Source organism: Nicotiana tabacum, chromosome 8 (genome assembly GCF_000715075.1).
Source record: "Nicotiana tabacum cultivar K326 chromosome 8, ASM71507v2, whole genome shotgun sequence".
Classification (NCBI taxonomy): Eukaryota; Viridiplantae; Streptophyta; class Magnoliopsida; order Solanales; family Solanaceae; genus Nicotiana; species Nicotiana tabacum.
Genome location: NC_134087.1, coordinates 191,116,684 through 191,127,228, shown reverse-complemented (window position 1 = coordinate 191,127,228; position 10,545 = coordinate 191,116,684).

The window sequence follows — 10,545 nt, the reverse complement described above, 5'->3', positions numbered from 1 at the left end:
AAACTAGTCCGAATGACCTCAAATTTTGCAGAAAAGTCCAAAATGACATAACGAAGCTACAACAACTCTCGGAATTCCATTCCCACCCTCGAATCAAAATCTCACCTATCAACCGGAATTCGCCAAAATACTAACTTTGCCGATTCAAGCTTAATTCTACACCGGTCATCACAAAAATATTCCGTATACACTCCTAAGTCCCAAATCACCTAACAAAGCTATCCGAACCATAAAATTCGCATTTTGACCCCGATATCAAAATTTCCACTTCCGGTCGAATTTTCTCAAAAACCTTCAAATTTCTATATTTAGCCAAACGGCTCCAAAATGACCTACGGACCTCCGAATTCACTTCCGATCGTGCTCCCAAATCCAGAATCACCATACGGAGCTACTCCCAGTCTCGGAATTCCAAACGGACATCAATAACACTGAAATGCCTTCCAACCCAAATTTATGAAATTCTTTTAAAATACTAACTTCCACAATATACGCCGAAATGCTCACGGGTTATCCAAAACCAAATCCGGACATACGCCCAAGTCCAAGATCATCATACGAACATGCTGGAACTTTCAGATCCCAATTCTGAGGTTGTTTACTCAAAATTCCAATCTTAGTTCATTTCTTCAATTTTAAGCTTTCAAAATGAGAATTTTCATTTAGATTTGACTCCAAACTTCCTGAATTTTAATTCTGACCATACACACAAGTCAATATACCTGAGATGAAGCTGCTCATAGCCTCAAACTGCTGAATGACGCACTAGAGCTCAAAACGACCGATCGGGTCGTTACAATCTCCCCCACTTAAACATACGTTCGTCCTCGAACGTGCTGAGAACTACACTGAAGTAGTCTGAAATCACTTGTTTAACACCTCATGCACCTTCTCGTGCTACCACCACTCAGTTGAGCACATTAGCTCGATAACTCTGTAGATATACTCTCTTATTCAAGCAAATAAGCCATTAGGTCCAATTCCAACATCCTAAATTTCCTGCCAAGCCTGTTTCCATCATACGACCACCATATCAATCTCCACACACTGTACCCAAACATGGCTGCATAACTTTGCTGAATTCACACTTTGCATCACTTTGCATCCCGAAAGGGACGCCGGAAGGCTGACTTTGCATAAACAGCCGCCTTTTGGGTCATGTTTAGGATTTTTGGTCCAGTTGACCCACACAGCCTTAAAAAATCTTCGTCCCCGAGACGCTGAAGGGCCGTGTTTGCAACACCAGGCATTTATTATAATTTGAAAAAAAAACAAAAGTCAGCGGTCAGGTGAATACCGTTTGTATGTTTAGTCAAAAAAAAAAAAAAACCGAGCCAGCTTCGGCCGCGTCTTAAACCGTTCTTGCCAAAATAGCCTTAGAGTATCTTTCAGTTGTCGAAAGGCTATTTTCGTAAAAGAACGGACAAGTTTGTAAAGTGTCATAAAATAATCCTCCCAGGCCTCAAAATTCATGTGAACTTTGGAAGGGGCCACATTTGAAAAAATAACCGTTTGGTTGCATTTGTCAAATAGAGAAAGGGAGCTGGCCTTTTATTTTTGAGTTTGTAAAGCTTTTGATTAGAATATGTGGGTTGTTTGATTTTCGAGTTTGTAGGTCATCTTCAAACCTTTGAAACCCAGTTTGTTCTAATATGAAAATTGAAAAAATGTTTATTATTGTTTATCTTTTATTGGTCACGAACTACGCGAGGTCTGATTCATGCGGGGTCATGATACATAGGCAATCTCCATAAGATTCGACCACATCGAAAAAAAAATCAAGAAAAAAAAGAAAAATGAAAAAAAAAGAAAAAAAAAAGAAAAGATGTTGTTAATAATGAGGACTGACTGAGTCTATTCTAACCTATTTTGTTTTGAATCACAAAGAAAGTTAAGGTGGTTGGTTTGTGGTAAGCCGGAAATACAAGACCCAAAAGCACACTTTGTGTGGATCAGGCCTGATAACAGAAGCACTCGAATCCTATTGGGACTTGTTGACTAAAGTTGATGATATTGAAGCTGGCAATGGTCTGGACAATACAGATGCGAAGCTCAGTGGCTAAGATGTCAATTTTGATAAAGTAGGAGGACGCTCCGTTCCTTGGTTAGCAAGAGAGAAGCTTGTGGTGGCGTATTTTGTTGTCATTTCTGTTGTCTGGATTATTCTTAGGGTTGTAATCTGGATATTGTCTTGTGTCAAACCTTCTTATCTTTTCATTTCGTCATAGCGGTCTGTTTAAGTTTTGTCCAGTTTGTTTAAAATTTTATTCTGGTTTGTTTTGTTTGTCTTGTCATTCAAACCATTTCACCGGTAATCTAATGCAAAATCCGGTCCTTTTTATTTCCATTCATCTTTTTGTTTGATCCTTTTATCATTTTGTTCAGCGCCGATTCTAGTAACATGACATGAGCACACAGTTTGGGCCTAGTCTTTAAAGTTAATCATAAAACCCCGGAAAGGTGATCAGAACATTTAAAATAAATAAGGACGGTTTGGGATTATCCGGAGCTCGAGTCATACAGAACTAGGGCAAGTAAAACATAAAGAAAACCGTTAAATACAAGATTCGCCAAATTGGTATGAGGGTCGTTCATGAGAGTGAGAGTGTCGCCCAGCAGTGCTTTAGAAATGACAAATGAAAAAGCAAGTGTTTAACACAATTGTCAAGTCTAGCACCATCGGAAGAGACTATAAATCTATGTTCAATTGTGTTGTTTGCACTTGGCATGTTTTAAAGACTGGAACGACGAAGGCATTTTGTTCTGCTACCTAAACACTTTATCCTTCGTTACCCCTTTTGAGCCTTATTTATTTTCTTTCATACCCCTCGTTCGGAATCAATAGCAACGACTAGGAAATACGAGCCTCGAAGGTAAAACAAAAAAAATAAAAAAAAAACGAAAAAAAAAGAAAAAGAGAAAATGATAACAAAAAACAAAGGAAAAATGAAAAAAGAGGAATTGGGAACTACGTTTGACCTGATTCCTCAAAGAGGATACGTAGGCGCTTCATGGCTCGGTCATAAGGTGCATAATGGCCACAATGTTCATAGTGTGCATGGTGTGTAACAAAAATTAAAAAAAATAAAAAAAAATAATCCCCAAGCAAGAAACTAGGGCAAGGGTTGCGCTTGTTATAAACAAATATGGTTCCGAAGGTTGTAATTTTAAACCCCAAATTTATTTTATTTTTGAGCCTTTTATACCCTTTCTTTCTAAGCCTATCCAAAACCCACATTATGGTCCAAAGAAAAACCTTCTGACCAGTCTTCAAAAGATGCCAAGTCAGACAAATGAGAGTCTTACCGGCAAATATAACATTCTGTTCCACAATAGAAAGGACTCTAATCTCCAGCAGAGAGAGTCATACCGGCAACACTCCAAATTCCCAGCTGGAAAGTGATACAAATGAGAGAGTCTTATCGGTGAAAATCTTCACGGACACCATAAGGCGACGAAAGTTGAGAGAAAACACAAAATGAGAGAGGCTTGATAGTGAAAACCCTTCGGGCACTACAAGTCGAATAAGACTGGGAATCAGATGGAGGATAGTCAAGGGAAGATCTTGAAAGACGATTGACGATGGAGGATAGGCCACATATGCATGTCATGACCATTAGAGTCGGTGTCTGCGTTTGATAGATTTTTATTTATAGTTTCTTTTGTTAAAGAGTCATCTTTTTCCTTTGTCTTTTATTCTGTTCCGTTTTATCTTTCTCCTTTCATAGAAAATTCCCCAGCAGAGTCTGTTTGGTCAAAACCAGTGGGAAATGACTTCAAGATAGACCATCAGCTTTCCAATCATGCAAGATGAGATCTGACTAGTACATACAAGTGGTATAGTCAGCAAGGAACAAGCGCGAGGCCAGTGTCAAAAAAAATATCCCCAGCAAAAGGGAGTTGACAAAAGGATTGACGAGTGTCAAAAGTGATATCCCAGCCGAAATCAAAGGTTGTTAAACCTCAAGACCAAGGCCCGTGGACAAAGCAAGGAGAGCAGTGAGCCTGATTTGGGAAATTCATACGATACTAAAAGATCGGTGAAGTGCAAGTTTCCGAGCCATGCCACGAAAGAAGAGGGATATCCCCAGCAGAAAGGGATTATCCCCAGCAAATAATACCATCCCCAACAAGTTGTGGAACACACAGCAAGGAAGGAGAAAAGGAAAATTCATCTCAGTAGGAGTATCACAACCAACCACCATGTTTTAAACTAACAAATTTTGTTTGATTTGAAACAGGTAAAGGAAATGGCATTGATGGCATAAATGCATGCCATAAGTGAGACTGTCAAACTGGGGCAGAAAATTTTCCTTTCATTTGGAAAATTTTCTCGAAGTCAGGTACCCATTCGAGGAAGAATAAAGATAGCACCAGTCTCAAGGGAAGTGGTGTTTGAACCAGTGTTGCCCCAACATAATAAGTTTAAACGGAGGAAGTATTCCCCAGCAGACAGAATAAAGGGATGACACTTGTGCTCAGAAAAGCAAAAAGCCATTATAATCCCCAGCAGCTTCCAGAAGAATGAAGCATCGATTTGAAAGGATAAAATTCCCCAGCAGCGTTATCCTCAACAACTTTATCCCGAGAAGATAACACTTTTATCCCCAGCAGAGTCGCCAGAGCTGTCACACCTTCTTTTTACATACCCGAGGGGGTACAAGGGAGTTTTTCCAATTAAAGGACAATCGAAACGGGATTTGTTTATTTATTTCAGAGTCGCCACTTGGGAGATTTAGGGTGTCCCAAGTCACCAATTTTAATCCCGAATCGAGGAAAAGAATGACTCTGTTTAACAGTCTGCGCACCAGAAATCCGGATAAGGAATTCTGTTAACCCGGGAGAAGGTGTTAGGCATTCCCGAGTTCCGTGGTTCTAGCTCGGTCGCTCAACTGTTATATTCGGCTTGATTATCTGATTTTTATATAAATATGAACTTATGTGCAAGTTTCATCTTTTTACCGCTTTTATCATTATTTATTTTTATTATTACAAGAATGTGAACATTGTTTAAAATATGTCTTTGGATTACGTCACATGAAATGCACCCGCAATCCGGAACATATTTTATTCAATGTTTTGGGATTTAGATTTGGGTCGCATGAATGCGCACCCGTGCTTAAGAATGTATTATTGTTAAAATCGTGCCTAAAGCGATTAACGTATTATTATTTATAGGTAAGATCGTGGAATTCACTAAACAGTCTATCCCGAATTCTAAATACTCAATTAAACATTTATCGAGGGCCCTGCAATTGGTGCATTTTATTGGGCGAAGCACATCTCATTTTATTTAAAAAAAAAAGAAGGTCAGTCCTAAAATGCCTATATTTTTATTTGAAATTTGTCTCTACAAAATAAAAGAGAAAATATCTTAATTTATTTACATGTTATTACCTAGTTACATTATACTAGGCATGTTCTCAGTTTGTCAAATAAAAAAAAACTTAGCAATCTAATTTTAATCCTAAACCATTTACATGCTAAAATTAACCAATATTATTTAACTAAACAATATTACTACCCAGTTCCTACTAGATGGCCTATTCGTTTGATGACTCGATGGAGTTACTACACCATTTGCTAACTACATGATTCTAATTTTTTGCAAGCTAAATAATTTGTACATACAAATAAAATTCAGAATATAATTAGAACAAATTTAGAATTTCAACTCTTCATTTTTCGTATTCATGCTTCATATTTCGGATTACAATAACCAGCGAGTCAGTTGTGTACCTGATATTGTAAGCAAAAGAAAATGAAGATGAGAATCAGCAGCAGTAATAACAATACAGCACATCAACAACAGTCCAGCAACAGTAACCATCCAGTAACAGACCGATGGAGTAGTAATCCCAAAACAAATGCTTCCAACTTTTATGAAACCACAACAATTAATGCTGATTTCAAACAATGAAAGAAAGCAGAATATTTTTTTTTGTTTTGTTTTTGTTATTTGAAAGCTTAAATATTTTTCGGAATTTTTTCTTTCTTTTAAATGTTCAGCCCTTTTTTCTCTCTTATTTTCTTTTTGTTCCAGATTCGTTCCTCTCTTTTTTCTCTATCTGTCCGTCCTCTCCAAATCTGATTTCAAGACCTCTACTTATATCCCATCCCATAAATCTTTTAATCAATTAAAATCAACCCATTTTCTCTACCAAACCCATTATCTTCCCACTCATCCCCATAACATTAAATAAATATATCACACCACCCCATTATATTTTGTCCCCCATGCCTAACATAAACAAATACAAGATTCTCCCACACTAAAATTTGTCTTGTCCCCCCTTTATATTAAATAACTATATCACAACCCACCCCATTTCATTTTTTCCCCCATGCTTCATATAAAAAATTACAAAATGTACAATTCCTAAACTACCCCTCCGACCTTATTACAAATTACTATTTTACCCCCGAACGTACTACAAATTACCAAACTACCTCATCAGCTATAACAATCAATTAATCAAACTTAACAAACAACAAAACACATGAACATGATTTCTTCAATATTTCAACAACAAATCACATGAACATGATTTCTTCAACATTTCAACAACAAATCACATGAATACAAATTAACAACAAAGAACAACTAAAATTTGATTGAACAATATTTTAGCAACAAACAAACCTATTTTCAGATTCAACAACAACAATCAAACAAGTACATTTAGATTTCTAAATTCAATAATATTGAACTTAAAATCAACTCTAACAACATTACAACAAACAATTCCTATATTAAACTTTAAATAAGATTATGAGACAAATTCAAGAAATAATCATAAATGGTAAACAAGAAATCAAGCTATACAAATTTCGGATTCAAAATCAAACAAACAAAGTATGAACATGAATGAAAATATTCAATAACAATAACAAACAAACTTTGTTCAAACTTCGAATTAAACTTAAACAAAACAAATAAACATATTCAAATCACTAATCTTCAAATAATCAACTAATCTTTCTTAAATTAAATCCAACAAAACTTATAACAAAGATGCATGATCCAAAAATTAAAACCAAAACATAACTTCACAGTAAATCACTGAATTAAAACCAACTTCAAAAAATGAATACGAATTAAATCTATATTAATAACAAACAACGGATTCACATGATTTAAACAACACTAATAATTTCTGGAAAATACATAACATATGAAACAAATTGAAGAAATAATCAATTAAATTTCAATTTGAATCTAACAAACATCAAACTAATAAATTCTTACCTAAACAATAAAACAAACATGAAATAAACATGAAAAACAACTAATTAAACTTCCATTTGAAATCTGAAAATTAATTTAACAAAGCACATGAACAAACTAAAAAAATTAATTCAAACGATGAACAAAACAAACATTTGCCGATTTTAGATTCGAGAAATATCAAAAAAAATACGGACAAAATAAAACTCAAAATCTACCAACCGGATTGAAACGAAGAACAACGACCAACCGACGACGAACACGAACCTACGAAGCAACTGAGGCCGAAGCAGTAGTGATGAAGCAGCTGGGAAACACAGTAGAAGAACAATATAAGAAACACAGTAGAACACGTTGAAAATCAAAAAAGCTTTGAAATGACTTAATAGAACCCTAAATCGGAAAAGGTAAATGTTTTGAAGGTAAAGTTTTGAAAGAAACTTTGAGAAAACGTTTAAAAGCTCGGAGAAAACACAGATCTACAACGGATCTAAAAGAATTAGAGGAACCTCGAAGGTTAGGGTTTCGGAAGAACCCAGATAGTGAGAAAGGCTTGGAAAGTCATTGATCTAAGTAGGAGAAGTCAAGATCAGGCTTGAATAGCCATGGCTGGCCGGAACAAGGTCGGAGACAACCATAGAACTCGAATGAAACGAAGTCTGGGCCAAACTTCTTCAAGGTCTGACCTTGAAACCATAGTAATCAGGCGTGTAGGAGTCATGGGAGGCCGGTACAGGCCTTTAATAGCTTTGGAAGCCATGGATTCAGGCGATTTTAGGGTAGAAACGGAGGGAAACAACTAGGGTTTGAGAGGAGCTTGAGAAAGAACTGGGAGAAGGGGGAATCCAAAGGCGGCTATAGACGGGAAATGATTAGGGTTAGGGGGTAATTGGGAATTAAAAAGGAAAGAGTTAACGGTGGTCGTTGATCATCTTGATCAACGACCTGGATTGAAGGGGAATCCAGGCGGGTTATTTTAAAGGGTCGTGGGTCGGGTAGATTAGGATTTGGGTTGGGTAATTGGGTTCTGGAATTGGGTCTAATTAGAGGTTCAAATCCGGCTAAAATTGAAATGCAAATGGGCTATCATTTAAATAGCTATTTTCCCTCATTTATTTTATAAAAATAGTAAAATAATTTCTGAAAATAAATTAAAGTACTAAATAATTAATAATACATAATTATTAAATTAAAAATATTGGAGTCAATTTTATAACTATAAATACAATTAAATCTTAAAAGAGGTCAATATTGCAATTATATGCAATTTAGCTTTAAAAATACCAAATAAATTTATAAAAAATATACAAAAATTATGCTAGATATATTTTAATATAAATATGAGAATACAATAAATGAATCACCTAAAATGATAATTTTGGGGATAATTACTGAGTTATTCTTGATAAAATAGGGCAATAAATTAATTTAAAAATATTTAAAAATTAAGAGAAAAATAATAAAACCTTGGGACATACTTATATATGCACATACATGCTATCGTAAGAGTATTTTGCATATTAAAAATATACAGGAAAAAATTGGGTATCAACAATTATTATGTTAACGACTTAATTTGTATTATTTTAACTGTTTAAAATAATTTGGGAGTGTGTCGACTGGCCTTGTCTTCACGAGAGGAACCATCATGACCGGGTCCGGGTTTAGGGTCGTCACATGTATTCTTTCCTCAACGAATTGAGTTCTTTTGTTGTATACTTTGTAGGTTTTGCTTTGCGATGAATAGCCTAGAAAGATTCTCTTATCGCTTTTAGCATCGAATTTTCCAAGTGCTTCCTTGCCATTGTTGAAGACAAAATATTTGCAGCCAAATGTTCTTAAATTTGTTGGCTTGGGCTTCCTTCCGTTCAACAATTCATATGGCGTCTTGTTTAGAAGGGAACTGATCATGCACCTATTCACCAAGTAGCATGCAGTGTTGACGGTTTCTGCCTAGAACCCTTTTGCAATACCACTGTCGATCAACATTGTTCTTTTCATGTCTTCAAGAGTTTTGTTCTTCCTTTCCACAATACTATTTTATTAAGGTGTTCTTGGAGCTGAGAAATTGTGAGTGATGCCATTTTCAACACATAATTCGTCGAATTTTGCATTGTCAAATTTTGTCCCATGGTCAAACCTGATACATACTACATTATGGCTCATCTTCACCTGGATCTTCTTCACAAATGCCACAAACACTTGAAAGGTTTCATTCTTGGTTCTGAGAAATAGAGTCTAAGCGAATCTGGAATAGTTGTCCACTATAACAAATATGTACCTCTTTCCTCCTCTACTTGGCACCTTCATAGTTACATATGGAGGATATCAAGTGGCCTTGAGGTGCTAACTTCCTTTTTGGGCTTGAAAGAGGATCTAACTTGCTTTCCTTTTACACATGCATCACACATCCTATGATCCTTGAAGCTTGACTTGTGCAGACCATGAACCAGGTCCTTCTTGACCAATTTGTTCAGCAACGTGAAACTTGCATGACCCAACCTTTTGTGCCATAGCTCAACATTATCATCAATAGCACTCAGACAACTAAGATCCCCATTTTGCAAGGACTCAAAGTTAGCAACATAGATGTTTTTGTATCTTTTGGCCACTAACACCACTTCACCAGTCACAAGATTTGTGACTGTGCATATTTTGGATACAAATTCCACTTTGTTTCCCTAGTCACACATTTGGGAAACACTCAGCAAGCGGTACTTCAACCCATTAACATAGTACACATTTTTAATAGAGCGATAAAGAGACTTCCCGATCCTTTCAACTCCCATAATATATCCCTTCTTGCCATTTCCAAAGGATACACTCCCTCCTTGTAGGGCCTTCAGTGAAAGAAAATCATTTGTACTTCCAGTCATGTGCTTCAAGCAGCCTCTATCCATGTATAATTTTGGCTGCTCTCTTTTATTGTTCCCTGCATAAGGAAATCAAGGGTTAAACGTAGGAACCCAAACAAGTTTAGGTCCCTTGTAATGAGAAAAGGGGTGAATGAGGGCTCTTTTTGTCCAAGCAGTCATTATACGTTTTTTATGTGAAGGACCAGGTTCCCTGGTAGTAGTTACTTTTTCAGCAAAAACTTTATTTTTCTATTGAGATTGAAATCTGGCCTTACAGGTTTCCTTAAAGTACCTAGTGTTACCACAGTGAGTGCAGAGCCAATTGTCAGGTACACTGACGTACTTGCTATGAGGGTTGTAGGGATTCTTGTCCCTTTAAAATCTGATCCCCTACCTGTTTCCTTTATTGTTTGTGTACATGGAAATGATAGCATCAGAGGACCAGGTCCACTTGAGTGATTT